This window comes from Armigeres subalbatus, chromosome 2 (assembly GCF_024139115.2).
Source record: "Armigeres subalbatus isolate Guangzhou_Male chromosome 2, GZ_Asu_2, whole genome shotgun sequence".
NCBI lineage: Eukaryota > Metazoa > Arthropoda > Insecta > Diptera > Culicidae > Armigeres > Armigeres subalbatus.
The window spans coordinates 62605420-62626305 of record NC_085140.1 but is presented as its reverse complement, the minus strand read 5'-3'; the positions used below and the strand labels follow the sequence as shown (position 1 = coordinate 62626305).

The window sequence follows — 20886 nt, the reverse complement described above, 5'->3', positions numbered from 1 at the left end:
CGTAAGTTCCTCCTGGAATTCCTCCGGAAGTACCTCCAGGAATTCTTCCGGAAGTTCCTCCAGGAATTCCTCTGAAATTTCTCCAGGAATTCCTCCAGGAGCCCCTCCGGAAGTTCTTTCGGGGATTCCTCCAGGAATTTTTAACTGGGAATTCCTTTGGAGGAACATCCAGTAATTCCTCCATGAGTTTCTCAGTGAGATCCTCCAAGAATTCCTTCGGAGATTCCTCCAGTAGTTTCTTCGGAAGTTCTTCCAGGAATTCTTCCAGAATTTTCTCCAGGAATTCCTCCGGACGTTCCTCCAGGAGTTTCTCTGAAAGATCTTGCGGAGGTTTCTCCAGAAATTCCTCCAGGTGTTACTCTAGATCAGTGGTCTCCAGCATACTTACTATCAAGGGCCGCACAGAAGTTTTGAGCTGTTGAAGCGGGCCACAGTCAGTTTGTAAGATTTGTTTTTCAGTTTATATTGCATATTACGGAATATTGAATATTTGAACAAACTATTTTATTCCTGTGAATATTTTTTAAATAAAGCGTATACTTGTAAGGACAATACATTGTAAAGATTTTATCGCCGTGGTTGACTTTTAGTCTATAGTACCGTTTTTTGCTGTAGCGGACTTCATTTGAGAAATTGTTTTTTCGCCATAGCATCTTTTCGGCTTAGTTGGCAGAAAATATTCTATATATACTATTTTCCCATATGATCATGTGGCAACCGCTTCCGCTACTGCTTCATGCTCGAGGTTTATTGTTCACTATAACTTGTTGTAGCAAATAACGAAGGGGTTACCAAAAAGTCTATTGGGATTTTGAGAAGCATCCGCTCGAGATTCTGAGCAAAATTCGTTAGAGCTTCTAATCAGAATCCCTCTGGAGCTCTGAACAGAATCCGTTTGTGATTCGAAATAGAATTCGTTCGAGATTCTGAAAAGTGTTCGTTTGGAAATCTGAACAGAATCGGATTATGATTTTAAACAGAATCCGTTTGAAATTCTAAAGAGAATCCATTCGGGATTCTGAACGAAATTCCGGTCGAGACTCGGGGCAGAATCTTTTCGGATTTTGTTTGGAATTTCAAATATATGTAGTCTGCTTATGATTTTGTTTGAGATTCTGAACAGGATCCGTTTGGAGGTTCTGAGCATAATCTGTTTGTGATTCTGAAAAGAATTCGTTTGGTATTCTGAACAGTATCCATTGTTGATTTTCAACTTATTTTCTGGAGGTGATAATCCACCAAATTCTAGCTTACGTTTGCCAAAACCTAACTTATCAATGGGCCACATGCAGTATATTCTCAGAAAACCTTCGCGGGCCGCATGAAAAGGCTTCGAGGGCCGCATGCGGCCCGCGGGCCGCACTTTGGGGATCACCGCTCTAGGGGTTACTTCAGGAATTTCTCCAGAAATTTCTCCCAGAATTCTCTAGAACTTCTTCCAGGAATTCCTTCGGGAGTTCCTTCTTAAATTGCAACGAAAGTTCATCCATAAACTGCTTTGGAATTCCTTTCAAAATGCTTCCGGTGTCTAAAAGCAGTCCACCAGGAGCTACTCCTTCACAAATTTCGATGAAAGCGCTCAACAAATTTCTTCGAAAACTATACAGTGATTCTCACCTTTCAAAATTTACAAGGAATTCCTCCACATCTTTTACTTACTTCCGGGTTTACAGAAATTTCATTTGGAATTCTTCATGAAAATCTGTTGGACATTTATTTGCAATTGCCTCCAAAAATGTAACATTTATTATTTCTCCGGAAATTCTTCCGAAAATTCCCCCCGGAATTTAGCCGAAAATTCTTTAGGTATTTCATCCTAAATCCTAAATCAATAATTCCCCAGAAAAATCGTTACAGAGTTCTTCAAAAGTTCCTTCAGAGATTCTCCAGGACATTCCTAAAGAAATTCCTTTGGAAATTCATTCGATTCTTCATGAATTTCTTCAAAAAATGGGTTGGAAAATTATTCAAGAAAGCCCAAAGAGACCCCTTCCCTCCCATTTCTCCAAGGGATGACTCTGAAAACACTTCAGGGTTTTTTTTAGGAAAATTCTTTCCAGAATTCCTCAGAAATATTTTAGGAAATTGCTCTGGAAATTCTTTCGGAAATTCTTCCGCTTTTTCTTTCACGAGCTTCTCCAAAAATTCTCCCAGAAATTCATCCGGGAATGTTCACAGAAATTACTTCAAGTATTCCCCCAGGTAACTTCTCCAAAACTTCCTCCGGATATTCGTTTTAATTTCCTCCTGACATTCCTCAGAAAGATGGAAATATCCGAAGGAGTTCCTGAAGGACTTCTGAGGTAATTCCTGGAAAATTTCTTGAACAAATTCCTGGCTTGAATCCCTGGAAAATTTCTTGGATGACATCTTGTTGAAATTTTCAACGTATTTTAGAGTGGATTTCCCAATGAACTGTCGAAAAAAAAATCTAGAAGAGTTGTCGAAAAAACAAATTCAGAGAGAATTCGCCAGTTTTGATTTGACAAATTTTGGAAAATAAAATCTGGTGTATTTTACAATGGACTTCCAGGGGAAACTATCGAAGAATTCCTAAGCTGAAGGTTGAAATATTATCCAAGGAAGTTCAAGAGGAATTTGGGAAAAAAAAGCCAAAAGGAGTTCTAAAATAATTTTGGCCGAAATACCAAAAGAATTCGAGTAGTAGTATTTTTAAAGGAGTTTTTCAAGCAATTCCTAAAATTCAATTAGAACAATTACTACATTTTCAGAAATATTGGAGATTTTCAACCAACTCCGAGAAAATTCATGGCATAATCACATCCCATTCTAGAACTAATCAAACCATGCATAAATCATGCAAATCGGTCAACCCATTCGTGAGTTACACTGCCGCTAACCGCAGGTCGAGCACATCTGTATATGGGCGTCCATATACAGATGTGCTCGACTTGTGGTTAGCGGCAGTGCAGTGCATCAAAGGAAATGCAAACTCATTTTTATATATAGAAGATAAGATAGAAGAAGATGTCATAGATGTCAAATGTCATATGAAATTGGCTTAAAAAATTTATTTCCGACAGCCAGGTAAAACTGAACGTAATAGAAAAATGTTCTTTGAAAAATTGTACAAAACTCCTACTACTTCGATAGTCCTTCAATATCTATCGGCGTGGTAAAAAATGTTCGACGGCGCACAGTGCTTCGAACGTATGGAGCAACGGGACAAAAATCATAACTTACATCATACACGTTCTAACTCAATGGTGTCTTTGAGAAAATGGTTGTAAAATAGTTTTTCTACTATTTGCATTATTTACCTATGTAAATTGATAATTGCATAAGTGGCGTAAACGCCAATGTTCATAACGTAAAATAAGCTTCGTATATTCGAGATCATTTTGGGAAAAATTGTCACTTAGATAAAAACTACTATTTGCATAGTATCTATCCATGCCGTAAACGCCAGATTTTACGATATGCCTCAAAGAACCAGGATCTTTTAACGAAAAAAATTTGATATGATAACAGTTTCTATTACAACAATTAACCAATTTCCAATTGATCGTCTCATAAGTGACATAAACGCCAGCTCTCATGTATTATACTATAGAATCAGAATATCCTGAGAAATGATTTGAGGAATTGTTTTTTAACGATTTTTTTCCAATTTCGTTTATTTGGTAGGTTCAGGCATGTATAACTCTTTACGGAGCCATGGTTCTTTGTGATATGTACAATCATCTTATTATGAAGTTAGTAACAGAGGGGTAGAAGCCAGCGTACTCGTGGTGACTGGGAGCATTTTCCGGATGGCCAGAGAATGAAGGATGTTGAACATGGCCACGGATTTGACCAGAGGATAGTGTTGTTTTTAATGTCGATAATTTTTAATGGAACTAGAGCAACAAGCAGACTCTCAAGCTGTCAGCCTTCGAAAATTTTCGGGTGTAGATTTTTTTTTATTTATTAAAGTTATTTTTTAATTTGAAATAAAGTTCATCACTATTCGTGTTCGTGTGTGGGTGCTATGCCTTATGCTTCCATCAAAACCCTATTTGCATATAAGTTTCACCGTCCTTGAGCTCTCTACCGAAAATTGCTGCAGCGGACGCGGAAATCTGTTTAGGAATGATTTTTTATTTTTTCTTTTTCAACGCGTAAAGGCTAGGAAGCAGATTTGCATGTACCTCGTTTAAAGTACTTTGAAGCATATTGTACTTTCTCTCGAAAAAAATTTAGTCAATGTACAACGCCAGTGCTTGTGTCGCTGTCATAACCTTTTCATGATTTGCCGCATTTCATTGATATTGGCCGCAGATGCTAGCTCCTCATGTTCATTTTTATTGATAAGGTCTTCAACATGTAGTTTCTTGGTTTTATTTGAACATTCCTGAAACGGGTTTTGAGGTCTACCCTTCGCGATGTTGAATGAAGACTGGGCAATTCCTTCAATATTTGTTTTCGGATTGCGAAGAAGATTTACCAACGAAGACAATCAGAGAGTTTTACTTCTCAAATTTCCTGGATGATCGAAAGCTTTTTAACCATTTTTGATCAATTCTCAAGCAACAGATTCTGCTTTAGTTCTCTCTCAAGTTCCTCGGAGAAATCATCTGGATTATATAAATCAGACAGAAACTTCAACACATGAGCTTTTCGTTGGGACGGATCAACAGAAAGCCACTGTTTGTCTATATCCATGTTATTGAGCGCAAGAGTATCGTCTAGAAAATCGTTAACAGCTATTAATAGAGCAAATAAGAGCAGCTGGAATCACTTCCATTCTCTTAAGAATACTATAAGTGAGATCTGGTGCGATTTTCAGAGATGTGTTTTGATGTACTTTTTTTAAAAGCTGTTTAAAGTTGTAGATTATTTCTTCCTATATAACTTCATGCCCAAGACTTGGAAGCTTCACTTATCACAATGATCGAAATATGTCCCACTGAAACACATTGAATTGGATCTTACTTACTTGATTTTACGCTTTCCATATCGATTTTCACAGTGAAAGGTGCCGTTTCGAAAACCTTGGCAATGAAAAAGATGCTTTTCACTAACAGGTGATAAATCATCCACTTTCAGCGATGGAAATGTTTACAAACACAAGTTGTTTTGATCGTCCCAGTGACCTCACAAAGATACTAATGCGCATACAGCATAATTGAAACATATGTTAATATCATGGTCTGCTTGATTCGACTAAATACGAGAGTCGATTTTTCCATTTTTGTCCAAGGGACACAGCACTGTGGCGTGGCCAATTTTCATACGACGGCGCACCTATGCATTTTTGACGGTGGCGGCGCACAGGTCTACTTAGTATATTTTTTGAAACACTCGTAAAAAATACATACCAGGTAAAATTGGTGAAAATTGTAGCAATATATCAATATATAGGAAATATCGAGAAAGCAATTGATAGAAGTGTTATCAACTTGTATGCAACACAAGTGTATTTTTAAAGAACTCAAGGGTTTCTAAATGTTTTAACCCTGCTTTACCGTGTCCATTATTACGACATTGTTTTTTCACAAATTTGCTTATTAAAATTCTGTTCATAATCTAAAGCCCCAATCGCGCTAATTAGCTCAAACTAAGTTCAGGCGATCATCTATTCACATTATACTTGATTCCTTATCACTACTTTTCTTCCAAAAACACCAAACAGAATACATTTTATCAAGTTTCAACTTCGCTTCTTTCCATGAGCCGATGATGAATAATTTAACACAGAGGATTGCAGGTTAAACACAACTCAAAGCAACAATGGTATCGTTACTGGGTGATAAATTCTATAACCTTGATGCTCTTAAAGCTGTATTATTCACTTATTGAGTTTCATTGAAGTGAATAATCCACAACTGATCGCATTGTGATACAATTAAACTCCAACCCATAAATTAAAAGAATTGGACTCCACAGTAAAATCGAATCTAAGCCTATAGCATTACAAAACAAAATTAATATAATCAAATTTAATCCAAAAGCCTTTTAAATTCATTTTAAATGTAGTTTAGTGCAATTTAATTGCATCAAATCAAAAATCTGAACTGAAACAAGTTTTCATATTACTTAATCTCTAATGTAGTTGAACTCTATTCGAATTCTAATACTAATCCAACACAGAGCCTTTCCATTTTTAATATTATTCCAAATTGTTTTCAATTTGAACCTCGCGTTTTTTTAGGGCACTACAGCAAAAGGTTTATTTCATAATTGACTCTACTCGCAAAGATCACTTTTCTAAAGTGCATTGCAGTTCCAAATTGATATTTCTTATTACTCTGCTTCATCTATCAGTCATTTTATTCATCGGATGCTGCCTCGATCCTCAGGTCGGTGTTATGTACTGTGCAGTACTCCTGATACTCTGCCTTAACTATCAGAGATCAATTTTGGATGCTGAATACTGCCTCGTCTACAGTTCAGCTATTTGCTACATTTTGAGTTCTTCTGATTCCTACCGATAAGGGGCTGTAGTTCTGCTACCGTCTGCGCCATTGCGGTGATTTCTGGTCCTTGGTTCACCAAATCCTTCTTAGTGGTCACTTAGAGGTTTGGAGTCTCTTGATAAATCTTGTTCCTCTTTCAGTTTTGGATTCCTGAAAATTTCTTTTTGTTTTTTTTCCTCTTCTAATTTGATGCGTTCGTCATGCCATCCGTTGTAAGAATGACCTCTTGCCCTTTTAACTTAACTTAGATTCATTTTATTTCATTTTGTGTGTGTTACAATTTTTTTAACAGTTTAAGTGTGAATGAGAATTATTTGTGAAAGAAAATTGTTTATAGTTTGTCTAATTTACCATGTTTTCCTTTAGGAGGCTTGAGTCGATTTGAAAATTTGATATCCTAAGTCTACTATATACACTAATATATACTAAAGAATTTGAAAACCTAAATTGGAACTAGCGCCCTAATAGTATCCTGATCCGGACCCTAAACTTTTCTTTACACTCACCAAAGCGTTCATGTAAGGTTTTTTATCCCGGCCAGACGGTGGACCTCGGATGTTCTTGTCCTGGGAGGGGTGTTGAGGATCATCTTCAGGAATATGTTTTGGACCCGTTGAAGTTTGAGGTTATGGGTTTTAGCGCAGCTCTCCCAGACCGGCATAATTTGCTTCTAGACAGCAAGCTTATTTTTCAGAGACAATGACGACCTTCGGTTGATCGACGGGTACAGTAGTTTCAACAAAACGTTACACTTCGTCAGCGTCTTGTCAACCTGTTGCCTGAAAATAAGCTTGCTGTCGAGGGTCAAGCCAAGGTAGTCGGCCTCATTGGCCCATTCCACAGTCGTGCCATTGAGGATGATTTTGCAGTCTCCAGGCGGAACATGTTTAGGGCATTTAGAGTGGGGGAAAATGATGACCTGGGTCTTCTCCGCGATGATACAGATCTTCCAGTTGGTGAGATATTATGTCAGGGCATCATGGCTTCGCTGGAGTTTTGCCACTAGCGCTCTGATCACTCTACCGTTGTAGACTATGGAGGTGTCATCTGCGGACAGAGACAGAATGCCACCTTTTGGAGGTTCTGACATGTTGGAGGTGAATAGATTGAATAGCAAGGGACCGAGGATACTGCCCTGGGGGACGCCAGCGACGATATTGTGCGCATTGGAACCCGCTACGCTAATTGAGACCTGGAATGTCCTTGTCGACAGGTATAATTGTTAATGATTTTCACCAGGTAGCTGGGAAGATTGTAGCGTTGAAGGTCGTACACCACGCCATAATGCCATACATTGTCGAATGCCTTCTAGACATCGAGTAGGGCCATGGCGATTGTTTTGGAGACAGACTTGTTCCGTCTGAGGACTCAGTTGGTGTACTGTTGACCGACCACGTCGGAATCCAAACTGTTCCTCGAGCGAGATGTTGAGATTTTTGGCAAACTTAAGTAACCGGTATCCGGAGACGAGCTAGCTTAGGACTGAAAGTCTCCTTAATAAAGACACAAAAAAAGTACCCGGTGATGAATAGCTTTTTCGAATAGCTTGGATAATCCTGAGAGAAGGCTGATGGGACGATAACTTTTGGGTGAGAAAGGATCCTTTCCAGGCTTCCGGATGGGGATGACTTTCGCTGACTTCCAGGACGATGGGAAGTAGCTGAGCCGGAGACACTGATTAAAGATCAGCAAAAGGTGCTCGAAAAACGGAGCACTCGTGTGTTAGAGCTCGATATTCAGGATGCTGTTGAAGCCTGGGGCCTTCATGTTCTTCGATGATTTCATATAGGCCATCAATTCGCCAGCTGAGATCTCCAACTCCTCCGAGAAGTCGTTGGGAATCAAATGGATGTTAATTAAATGAGGTGAACCGGTGTAGGGCCGAAAACCTCATTAATGAAGACAATAAAAAAAAAGTTGATTTACAATGTTATGAAAACTCATATGTGAATATGTACGTTATGTGGAAGATATTGATTTGGAAAATGTATTGGAGGTAACCACTTTCCCTTCGATGGGACTCGAACCCATGACCCTACAGTACGCTAGACTCTTGCCTACGCAATGCGGTCGGGTCTGAGCTTGACGACCGAAATGGTCGTTGACGGTTGCTTCGTGTGGACCATCATTAGAGTTCTGCCCAAGATTGTGTGAGCTGACGAAGTGACGACCTATTTCAGTGACCTTCTCTGCAAGAGTTATCAAGCGATCCTTAGCGCCATTATTGTCTAGTGGGATCAAAGGTGGAATGTTCCGAGGCTTGGATTTTAGTATTTTGGTCATTTTCCAGAACGGCTTAGCATAATCTGGGAGAGTTCGGATCTTATTCGAGAAATCGTTATTTTTAAGGTCCACCAGTCTGGCCTGGATAATTTTTGTGATTCGATTGCATCGTTCCTTAAGCTCAGGTAGTCCAGTACGCTGAAACTGCCGCAATCGAATCAAATCTTTGGTGAGTGTATCGATGTTTAGGGAGTTGCTTACCTGCCGAGCCGTCGGGATATGCTGCTCTCTGGCCACCGAGATTGCCTCTTCAATGGCGCACAGCTGGCAGTCGATAGTTTCCGGTGTCTCCGGACGCAGCTCGTAATCGATGGTGTTGTCGACGCACTGCTGGAACCGCTGCCGAGTCGTCAGACCGAACGTTATTTTCCGTTGAAGAATGGGTATGAAACTCATTCATCGTCGGTAAATTTTCAAAAATGAATTTTTATCAGCCTGCAGCGATGCTTGCATAAGTGGGCGTGTTTGAAAAATTAGAATTCGACGAACTGCTCGTTACTCGGTGAGAAGTAGGAGTAAAATTTGTGCGTTGATTGTGGTGGGTATGAATTGCTTGACCGGTAAATGCTTGCAGATTTTGAGCGTTTAAAATATCCCAAGTAACCAATAAGCACTTTATTTCGCCAAATCGGCCATATAGTGCTACTTTAATGCTTATAAGTTTTTAAATAGCCGTATAGTGGCCCTATATGGAGGTTTGGCGTACTATAGTGCTAAAGGTTACTTGGGATGCTTACCCGGCGAATCTGGGATCCTATTGGAATTTCTCGTCATCAATTTTGCTCGGGAATTCAATACTTTTTTGCGTGAAGGGCATTCCCAGAAATTGGATTTATGATTGCCCCCACAATTGGCACATTCAAATTTATTGGAATCTTCTCTCACAGAACAGGCGTCCTTGGCGTGAAAGGTTCCACCACAAATCATGCATTTAGCATTCATGTGGCAATGTGTGGGTTTCGATTTGTTAAAGAGATTTGAATTATGATGCAGAATCAAGACTTCATTCGTATTAGGATAGACTTAAGGTTAAGATTTCGATTAAATTAAATTTAATTAACACTATAGGCAAACCTGCCCGATCTCGCTCGGGTTTTATTTTCGATCTGTCAATCATTTAGTTGATTGCAGCGTCGCACTCTAGATCGATTTCAGTTTGAGCTTGGTGGCTTTCTTAAGAACTCATTAATAAGGGTATGCGATAACACTTTTTCTTAACGAAACGAAACGAAATTAAGGTCCTTTTCGATTCAAAATCTAAAACGAAACGAAATTTTATTTTTTTTCCGCGGAGTTTGTATTGATTTGTTCTATTTATATGTGAACAATTTCAATTAAATATGTTTAATGTCAAATAACTGTTTTGCTACGACCAGTGTTTTAGTTACACATGAATCAATAAATCTCCAAAAGTAATGAAAATACGAACTTGATGTCTTCGACAAAGTTTTTCAGGAGAACTTTTGCTACAACTCTCGCGAAAACGTATACTTTCCATGTTGTAAAGTGGAAAAAACTATTTTTTTCATCTCACTTTTAGGGGGATTGATCATAAAGCTGAGTACCTCCAAAGAAGCGCAACGACTTACTGATAAAATGTCTCGAAGACGCCTTTACGCTTAATCACATAATAAAACTGTTAAATAAACGCGCTAAAACACGATTTTAACCACTGTGCACCGGTTCCTTCGCATTTGGAGTATTTTCAATGTAATTTCTCGTGGAGCATGTGCCCCAGAATCTGGTAATTTTTATATCGGTTTGTGACAAAATAATTCTAATGATGCGCATCTTGTTGTTGGGGTATACAAAAATTGAAGTGTGGGATTTTCAAGCTAATAAAAATCTTATTTCACCTTAAATTGAAGATAGACTTGAGTGGGCTAGAGCATACTCTCTTATCATCCTATCGTTGTGGGCTTTAATTGTTTCTCAATAATTAGATGAAAGATTTTATTTTTTTTATTCATCTGGCAGGATTTTTCTTTATATCATATGCGTTTTCCACATCTGCCAGTGTACATAAACAACAAATTGATAATAGCATACATTAGTCCACTCAAGGAATCTTCTGCACCATTCTTAAATCCACAAAGGAATCTGTGGAAAAAGGTCGAAGGTCATAACTGCCCTTCTACGCATAGTTGTCCCATGTTAGTTTTTGTGGATTTTGACTTTTCATCATAGAGCAGTCTATTTTGATGTATACTTTTAGAAAACTCTAACAGATTTCGAACTTTGTTCTGAAAATCATTGAAAACAACATCAAGTCTGTTTGTCCCATTGCTTAATTTCTACGCATAATTGTCTCGCCGTGATTAAATTCATCATTATGGCGGATTCTGTTATTTTATGGAGCAACTCCCATTGAAATAGCATTTTCTGTTTAGATCTTGCAATCTTAGCCAATTGCACTGGTTTAATGGGGGCAATTTGTACAATACTCATTCTAAGCGACATAATCACTTCAACCACGTGGCAGGTACACTTCCATAGATAAAGCATGCGGAGACGTAAGTTCATCGCAGTAGTCATTCACGAAATCATGCATTGAACGAGGCTGATATGCGTAGAAACCACAAAACAAGTGCTCTATTTCTCGGCATAACTGTCCCGTCAAACTATTTTCATGAGCGTTGTCGCAAATTCTATTTGTTAGTGAAAAATAAGAATGATTAAAATGAAATTAAGTCTTCTGAATGGTTCTGTGATGTAATAATCTTATATTGCATTATGGTTATACGCCAGCAATGAAAATTAGTGTTCAATTCCAAATGCCATTTTCTCATTTGTCGTTTTTTGAATTTGGTACAAGCATGCGTAGAACGGCAGATAAGGTGGAAGGTTAAAAGGTCGAATAGATAAAAGGTCGAAAAACAAAAAGTTGAAAGGACAAAAGGTCCTCGACCTTTTGATCTTCGACCTTTTGTATAAACAACCGCAATTTATATCTTTTGTTCGACCTTTCGTCTTTTTGACTTTTCGATTTTTTGATCTTCGACCTATTTATTACCGACCTTATGTCCTTCGACCTTTTGACTAAGATTTTTTGTTTGGAATTTTTGTCCCTTGGACCTTTTATCCTTTTGACCTTTAGACTTTCGACCTTTTTTCCTTAGACCTCTTGACTCAGATTTGTTGTTTCAACCTTTTGTTTTAAAACCCCACAAAGATATGATGTCACGGCAAATGCTGGGTAAAGCGTACCATTGGTGCTTCGCGTACCTGAAGGAATAAAATAGACCCCATCTCGCGGTCCTTAGCCTCTTACCCAGCAACTCCTATCCCTACCTCCCCGTGGTGCTGGCCGGGATACGAACAACTTTAGGGAAGATCGGGTAACCAACCCTGGTGGGAACTATGGTCGAATGCTGACAGGGAAGATGGGGTTGGCTCCTCTCCGGAGGTGCGAATCTTACTGAGCGTCTGTTCTCCATGTCAGGATCGGCTCACAACAGCGTCTGTTCTCCATGCTAGGGGCGGCTGATCATCGTCCGAGTGCCAGCGAGGGACTCTAAGTGAAACTGTGCACCATGGTCCACCGGGAATAAGGAGGAATGGTTCTCCGGAAATTTAGGGGGTTTGGTGTCAGGCCCTGCAAGCCAGCCTTTAAAAATACATAAGCAACGAACAATCAACAAGAGAGTACGAACCGGAACCATCGGCGAAGACCACTGCGACGAAAAGGGACTAGCGATTGAAAACTCGGTTCGTGGAACTGCAAATCTCTCAACTTTTTCGGGAGCACACGCATACTCGCCGATGTGCTCAAGAACCGTGGATTCGGCATCGCAGCGCTGCAGGAAGTTTGTTGGAAGGGATCAATGGTGCGAATAGGTGCGACAGTATAGACCGATGGAAAATTATGGACGAGAACAGCTACCCTGGGAAGCTTACCAGACTGATCAAAGCAACGGTGGATGGTGTGCAAAACTGTGTGAAGATTTCGAGCGAACACTCCAGTTCGTTCGAATCGCGCCGGGACTAAGACAAGGTGATGGACTTTCGTGCCTGTTGTTCAACATTGCGCTAGAAGGTGTCATGCGGAGAGCCGGGTGTAACAGCAGAGGTACGATTTTCAACAGATCCAGTCAATTTATTTGTTTCGCGGATGACATGGACATTGTCGGCCGAACATTTGCAAATGTGGCAGAACTGTACACCCGCCTAAAACGTGAAGCAACAAAAGTTGGACTGGTGGTGAATGCGTCAAAGACAAAGTACATGCTTGTGGGCGGAACTGAGCGCGACAGGTAGAGGTGTGCGCCGGTCCGATATTCATCGGCGGCGGCGTTTGTCAGAATTTTGGTCGGCGGCGGCGGCGTTTTCGGCGTCACGCCGAAAGTTATTTTAGCCGGCGGCGGCGGCGGCGTGAATCGGCGTGGTGATTTTTTTATTACGTTTTTTAATTTTTTTTTTCCAATTTTTGGGAAATTTTCAAAACATTAAAGGAAGAATCTTTTGAATTTCGCATGAAAAATCTAATGATCTTCTCCAGAAAATTCTAAAAGTTTTTCTAAAATTTGGAAATTATTTTCGTATTTTCCATGGTAACTACTTTGAGGTTTCGAGAAATATTTGGAATTTCTTAATAAAATTGTTTGGAATTTCACCAGAAAATGGGACACTTCAGAATTTTCACGAAAAATTGTTGTTCACTTTTACAGGAAAATCTTCGGAAATTCACGGAAAGTTTCTGTTTAGTATTCTTCGAAATTTGCACAAAAATCTTCATAATTGCAGGAGAGTGTTGCTGGTAGAATGATTGTTTTCAGGTTGACTTTGCCAGTCTAGAATAATTAGGATGGCGAGTTTGGCATGGCCAACGATAAAACAGCATGTTCTTAAGAATTTTTGCGAGAGACTGCAATTCAATAGTTACATAAGCTGAGCTTCAAAACGATGTCAAAATCTATGATCTGCATTGCGCTGCACAATCAGGTGTACTGAATGCGTCGCGTTTATCGAACGGCATTCGCTAACCGAAACGAAAACATGCAGTTCTTAAACGACTAGTGTATTGTCCAAACGAAATTCTTGGCAAATTCCATTGGCCGAAAGCGACATACGGCCGAACTGGTAAATTGGCCGAAAAAGTTGTTTGCCCTAACAGGTCGTTTGGCCGAATATGTCATCAGCCCGAAAAGGCCGTTTGGCATGGTCGTTTGGAAATGGTCGTTTGACAGAATGGGTCATTTGGCCAAAAATATCGTTTGGGCCTACATGTTATACGGCTAAATGTCAATAAGGGTCTGTTCAAATATAACGTAACGCAATAGGGGGTGAGGGGTTGTTTAATTTTTGTTACAATTCATTATGCAAAATATGCGGGGTGGGTGTCCTTCGGAATATTGTTACGCGTAACAAATTAATTGCATAGAGAAAAAAATGTTGAAAAATGTTAATTTTCTTTAAAAAAGCATAAAATATACTAATGCATAATAATTTATTGTAACGTGTTTTAAATCCCACCAAAAAAATTTTTTTTCTCAATAAACTGTTTGTTACGCATTACGCATAGGGGTGGGGGCAGTTCCGGAAATTGTTACAGATTGTTACGAGGGGGTGGGGGGTTCTCAAAAACAAATTTTTTAGCGTTACTTTTTATTTGAAATGAACGGGTAATTTGCAGTTGTTGAACACCCATCATACTTAACAAAGAGCAACGAAACGTTGGACAAAATTTAAAAATTAATTTAGTAATTTTGTCAAAAATATCTATCGGTTTGGCCTAATGACATTTACGTTGAAAAGGCCTTTTTATCAAACGACTTTGAACGAAATTTCGTAACCTCTACTTTTCAAGTCGATATTGGCCTTCAAGTCAAAAGTCATCTAACCTAATCTCATTAAGCCGAATTGAACGTTTATCCAAAACTGTTATCAGGTCGAAAATGGTTTGACCAAAAATTTAGTATGACCGAAAGCGGCATACAGCCATAATGAGCATTCAGCCGAAATGTTAATTTGGCCGAAAAAATCGTTTAACCGAATAGATCATTTAACCGAAAATGCTGTTTGGTAGGAATGGTCATTTGGACCGAAAATGTCTTTTCTGCAAAACAACCATTCCGGCCAAATGGAATTTTATGTCAAATGACCTATTCGGCTGATCGTCTTTTTGGGAGAATGATCAATTGAGCCAAACGACACTTTTCAAAGAAGTAAGTAAGTTAGTAAGTAAGATTGCAGAAACGGCATTCTTGGGCCAAACTGCTTTTTCTGCCAAATGACAATTCTGGCACTTTTGGTCAAATGATCTATATTCGGTCAAACGACTTTTTCAGTCGAACGTCATTTTCAGCTAAATGACCAGTTAGGGCAAATAACTTGTTACAAGTCCGGCCAATTTTTTTTTGCTTTCAGTCAAACTACATTTTCGGTCAAACCATTTTCGGTTTTGACCTGATAACAGTTTCCGTTAAACGTTTAGTTTTGCTAAATGGTACTTGGCTAGATGTCGGCCAAATGGACCATTCTGTCAAAAAAACCATTTCAGCTAAACGGCATTTTGGCCAACGATCGTTTCGGCCAGATGACCTACTTCCACCGAATGTCCATTTCGACCAAAGAGCATATTCGGCTATTACGCTATTCCGCAAACCGATTTTTCAGCCAAAGGAACTATTCGACCAAATGACATTGTCGGCCAAATAACATATTTTGATTTTGACATCAAATTGATTCAAGATTTGTTTACAAATATTGCTGGAGATTACTAAATTGAATGATATGACATCAAACTGTGTACTTATTTTGTTATCGGAAACCAGTATCAAAATTAGTTTTCGATTTGCTCTCATCGACAGCAGGAATAGTTTTTTACTTGATTCACAGTAAGATTTTTCTGCTATACGTTTGTTATTTTAACCGTTAAAATAAGCAAAAAGATATCAAATTAAGTAAACATAATCGATGATTTCACAACATTAAAACAAGTTATTGATTTTCTCTCAACCTTTTCTTGGGTAGACTTCTACCAAATAGTCTTTTCGTTTGAACAAATTATTCGGCCAAACAACTTTCAGCCTTGTGGCCATCTGCCGAACGACTTTTTGCCATTCAAAAATTTAATTTCAATTAGATTTTTTTTTTAATTTCAACGTAAAATCCTTCGCAATTTTTCACACGAAGTTTTGCTTAGTTTTTACGGAGAGCTTTTCGAAATTTGAACAATAAATTGTATGAAATTTTAATGGAAATCATTGGCATCTTCACGAAACATTCTCAGTTTCAACGTGATGTTGTAAAGATCTATCAGGAAATTATACGAAAGTTCCACTGAATCTTCGGAATTTCCACTGAAAATTTTGTGGACTTCTTTAAATTTGAATCGGCGTGAAAATTACAGATCAGCGGCGTGACAAATTTTAAACGGCGGCGCGCCGATGCAAAAATGTCGGCGGCGGCGGCGTGCCAAAAACAGTCGGCGGCGGCGGCGTGGCGCGGCGGCGCACACCTCTAGCGACAGGGCCCGCCTGGGAAACAGTGTTACGATAGACGGGGATACCTTCGATGTGGTCGAGGAATTCGTCTACCTCGGATCCTTGCTAACGGCTGACAACAACGTTAGTCGTGAAATACGAAGGCGCATCATCTGTGGAAGTCGGGCCTACTACGGGCTCCAGAAGAAACTGCGGTCAAAAAAGATTTGCCGCCGCACCAAATGTGTCATGTACAAGACGCTTATAAGACCGGTTGTCCTCTACGGACATGAAACATGGACAATGCTCGAGGAGGACTTGCAAGCACTCGGAGTATTCGAGAGACGGGTGCTTAGGACCATCTTTGGCGGTGTGGGCTGACCAGGTGCAAAATGACTTGGCGAGCGTGGGGCGCATTCGAGGAAGGAGAGATGCGGCCTCGAACCGTATGTTGTGGCGTCAAATTGTTGATTCAGTGTTATCTGTTTAGATGTTAACTAAATAAATGAAATGAAATGAAAGATATGATCGGATTGTGATAGGAAACTTGTCATGGCAACAATTTGCGGGTTTTGAAGTAATATTTTTGGATCTTAAAACATATTTTACGTCACTTATGGATGGACGTGAAGAAAATATTACGTAAACCGAGTTTTTGCTGGGATTACTTGTACTTTACTTAATTCATTAATCTTTTGACACTTTTTAATAAGATAGGTACATAATCATAGCAATCCAAAGACCCAAATTGGATATGTTACCATCTTCCAGGTCTTCCAAATTTGTTCTGGAATTTAGGCTTTCAGGCTTCCTTGCGTAAACGGCCTTTTTGATATGGTACATATTCTCAGCGGTCCATATCTTCTTCTTATTATTATTATTATTATTGGCATTACATCTCCACACTGGGACAGAGCCGCCTCGCAGCTTAGTGTTCATTAAGCACTTCCACAGTTATTAACTGCGAGGTTTCTAAGCCAGGTTACCATTTTTGCATGCGTATATCATGAGGCTAGTACGATGATACTTTTAAGTCCAGGGAAGTCGAGACAATTTCCAACCCGAAAATTGCCTAGACCGGCACCGGGAATCGAACCCAGCCACCCTCAGAATGGTCTTGCTTTGTAGCCGCGCGTCTTACCGCACGGCTAAGGAGGGCCCCCAGCGGTGCATATATAAATAAGATTTCTTACCCATTTCCCGGCCTAACATGCGTACGACTGCATTATTTAACTGATATTTATGAATCAAATTGGGCGTTTCTTCAACACGTGTTTCATTCCAAGCCGTTTTTTAAAACGACCATTCCTAACTCTGTTTTGGGTTGCCCTATTTTAGAAGAAAATTAGTCAATTTAACGCAACTTCAACAACGTTTATGCTTGAACATTCTAACCAGGTTTTTGGAAGAAAACTAACTTACACTCACGGCCAAAAGTTCGGGTTCACCCTCGAAAAAAATAGGGAAAAGTTTTTGGCCGTATTTTCGCCGTCTTACAACCGATTTCGGGTATTGTTAGCTCAATACAAAGAATGTAAGTAGATCTTGCATCGTAGGTATTTAAAACCAACAATTTTCAACCTCGAACCGTGCATTGTGGCGTCAAATTGTTGATTCAGTGTTATCTGTTTAGATGTTAACTAAATAAATGAAATGAATTTTCAATTTTATGTGCTAGAATATTACCTAAAATATGTAGATTTTTCTCAAAATTGAGCCCATAAAGTTTCGAAACAAAAAGTTGAACGGAACCCAAATTTAATCATCTTTGTGATGCATTAATAAAATTTCGGCGAAAAAAATTTCACCTGTCATGAGACGAGTTTATACAATCCCATTGAATTCCACCACTTAATTGTATCTTGACAGATACGTATTTCGACCTCAACAGTAAGGCCGTCTTCAGTGTCTCGTACTTGACTCGACTTGTGGTGGAATTCAATGGGATTGTATAAACTCGTCTTATGACAGGTGAAAACATTCCACTAAAAAGCTCAAAATAATTTTCTTATGAAAAAAATTTGTTTTATTTTGAGAAAACTAAATGTTTACTCAAGTGCATAGTATGTATCGGCAAAAAGTTTGGGTTCACCCTTGTTTTCAGTTTAAATTCAGGCGAAATATACATTGAACCAAGTGAGTTTCCAAACAAAATGTCAAGAACTGTACTTCAGACAATATTCGGCTAAGATTGGTTTAAATCGCATATAAGGTGAGTGAACCCAAACTTATGACCGGTTCACCATATAGTGGGGGAACCCAAACTTTTGGCCGAGTAAATGTAAATTTAAATTTGTATATTATATTAACTTGAACACAACCTTTATGATTTTGTTCTACGGCGCAGCTGAAATTTTTCGATTAAATGAAGTTTGGTATTGGTGAGAATTTACTTCAAAATTTCACGGAATTCCGTTGAAAGCTAGTTTTTGCTGGCGAAACTTTTGGATTTTTACGAAACGAAACGAAATCAAAAAATCAAATATCGACATGTTGAAATTCCGCGAAATTTCGTTTCGAATCACCTGAAATGATTATTTTTTCGAAATACCGCATGTCTTTACTCATGAAACCGTTGCATTTTGATAATTTTTCAACTTTCTCCTTCAAATTGATCAGCTATTAGAACCTTAATACCTCAAAGGAAAACCCAACTCATTTTTATATATAGAGAAGATTTGATTTGTTTTCAATTTCAATTCTCTGATTGGTTTGGTTTTGATTCTTGTGTTTCTGTTTTACGTAGGAATTCGTCGTATTTTTTATCTATGTTTGGCTATGTCTATATCAATTAAAAATATATTTTATGATAATGCGTCTTAATATAACATTTCCATTACGCCCACTAGAATGAGTCCAAGATACCAAGTTAAAATATTCATCGATGCTCTCCAAATACAATGGTAATTCTTTTTTAATTAATATGCAAACAACATATTTTCCAAATAAACGCCCCCACTGAAAGGGTTATCGGACCTTCAACCTGTTTGGATAATGAACACCAATAAACGTATTAAAATTGAAGTATCCAAATATTGTCGAAAAGTGGAGACATAAACAATATCATTCAGGTTCAGCATCGATTTGCATAAACGGTTGGCCAAAATCCATTAGGCTTCTCTTTATAGCGATGCTTCCAGCGTTTCCATGCAAACCATTTTCCCTATCATCAGCATATCAAACCTCCAATTGAGTAGCTCGGACACGTGGGTAGCCGGCGAATTAAAATCGATACTCTAAGAAGTCTTCCAGTGAATAATTCGAAGCGAGATTCCCACTTTGCTGTCTATTCATCGGCTGCGGTAGACGGTGACTTGAATAAATTCATCTTCATAAAAAAAAAGTTGTTCCATCCCGAAACGACTACTATTAAGGCAATAAAATTGTGTTTAAGCAAACAATCGTTGATGGGCCCATATGCGGCCTCAAATATGGGCTGATGGAAGATCGATGGAGGAGGCAAAAACCGTTCCTCGTCGCATGCCTGTTTGAGTTGAATATTTTCGACTAACAGATATCGTACTTAACCCGGCGAGGCGTGATGTGTTCCTTCATGAAACAGAATTAAGTGCCATCCGACGCACTGGCTGGCACACATCGGAGGAACATTTGATTGGCGTTCTCTCGGGATCCATGAGCTCGATGTTTGCTTTCCTTCATAATGTATCAATCAAAGCGAAAGGGAAAACGTTCTTGGAACTCCCAAGTCAAGTGCGGGGCTGGACCATTTCACTTGTCTGCACGTTCGGCCGGGTGCCATTCACGCCGTTCCGGATATGACGTGCCTTCATACAAACTAACTAAATCAGTCTCCGTCAACTGTCAATTATGTCAGATTGGATTGCGCACCTACCCATCGGCTCGTGGATCGTGACGAGGGAAAAAACAAACATTGCAGCCCCATTAAACGCATTGAGCTCCGCATGGGTAGTTGTCATCGTTGCCGTCGCCGTCGCCGTCACAAAAGCGTACTCGACAAATTGAACCAAATTGCTCACCCGATTGATTTGGGAATCCATCATTGTACCTATCTGACGGACAAAGGTGCACAGTGGCAGAGCTCAGATTGAAAATAAGATTTAATATAGTCCAATGGAAGCTTTTCAGAAGTTTTTGTGCTCGCTTTTAGTGTGAACGTATAAAAAAGATTCTTTAAAATGTCTTTCATATTGTTCTACTTGCTGTTTTCATTTCATATGTTATCGATACTTAGAAAGTTCAAGATCTTGCAAAACATTTCGTAAGAAATTCAGTGAGCTTCTCAACTTTACTTGTTTTATTTTACCTTTTGAAATAATTATAATGAAACAATTTGAAATAGAACGACTGCATTGAATGAACCTATACTTTGAACAGCTTTTTATTGGAAATCCGTCACTGCCGGACTCCACAGTTCACCGTATTCGATCGGAGATCAATGCATATGCCAATCCCAGTTTTTAGTTTTTTTTTCATTTCTATCACAAAGAGTCTCATTCCAGAGCCTATAGTGCGGATTTATTCTGATTTTTTCGATGGTCACCAAACGTTCCATGGGTAGCTTGTTCACTTTGAGTTTTGTGTTCGGCAGCTAGTTGCACCTGCACCTGTGTGTGGTGGGTATTTTGAACGGGTGAGATGGTAACAATAACAACCCGTCGTACCGGAGGGCTGTATGCAGATGACCACACGTGTATCGGGAACAGAGCAGGTGACTTCAAACAAATGAAATTCCGAAGCGCGCCGAGGCTGTTTGCGTAGCCCGAGAAATAATCTACAAA

General features: G+C 39.1%; 1 protein-coding gene across 4 annotated transcripts in view; it reads right to left on the bottom strand.

Annotated features, from left to right (window-relative positions):
- LOC134208741 (sorbin and SH3 domain-containing protein 1) overlaps positions 1-20886 on the bottom strand; it is a 453188-nt gene that overhangs the window by 376358 nt on the left and 55944 nt on the right. The window lies entirely within an intron of this gene.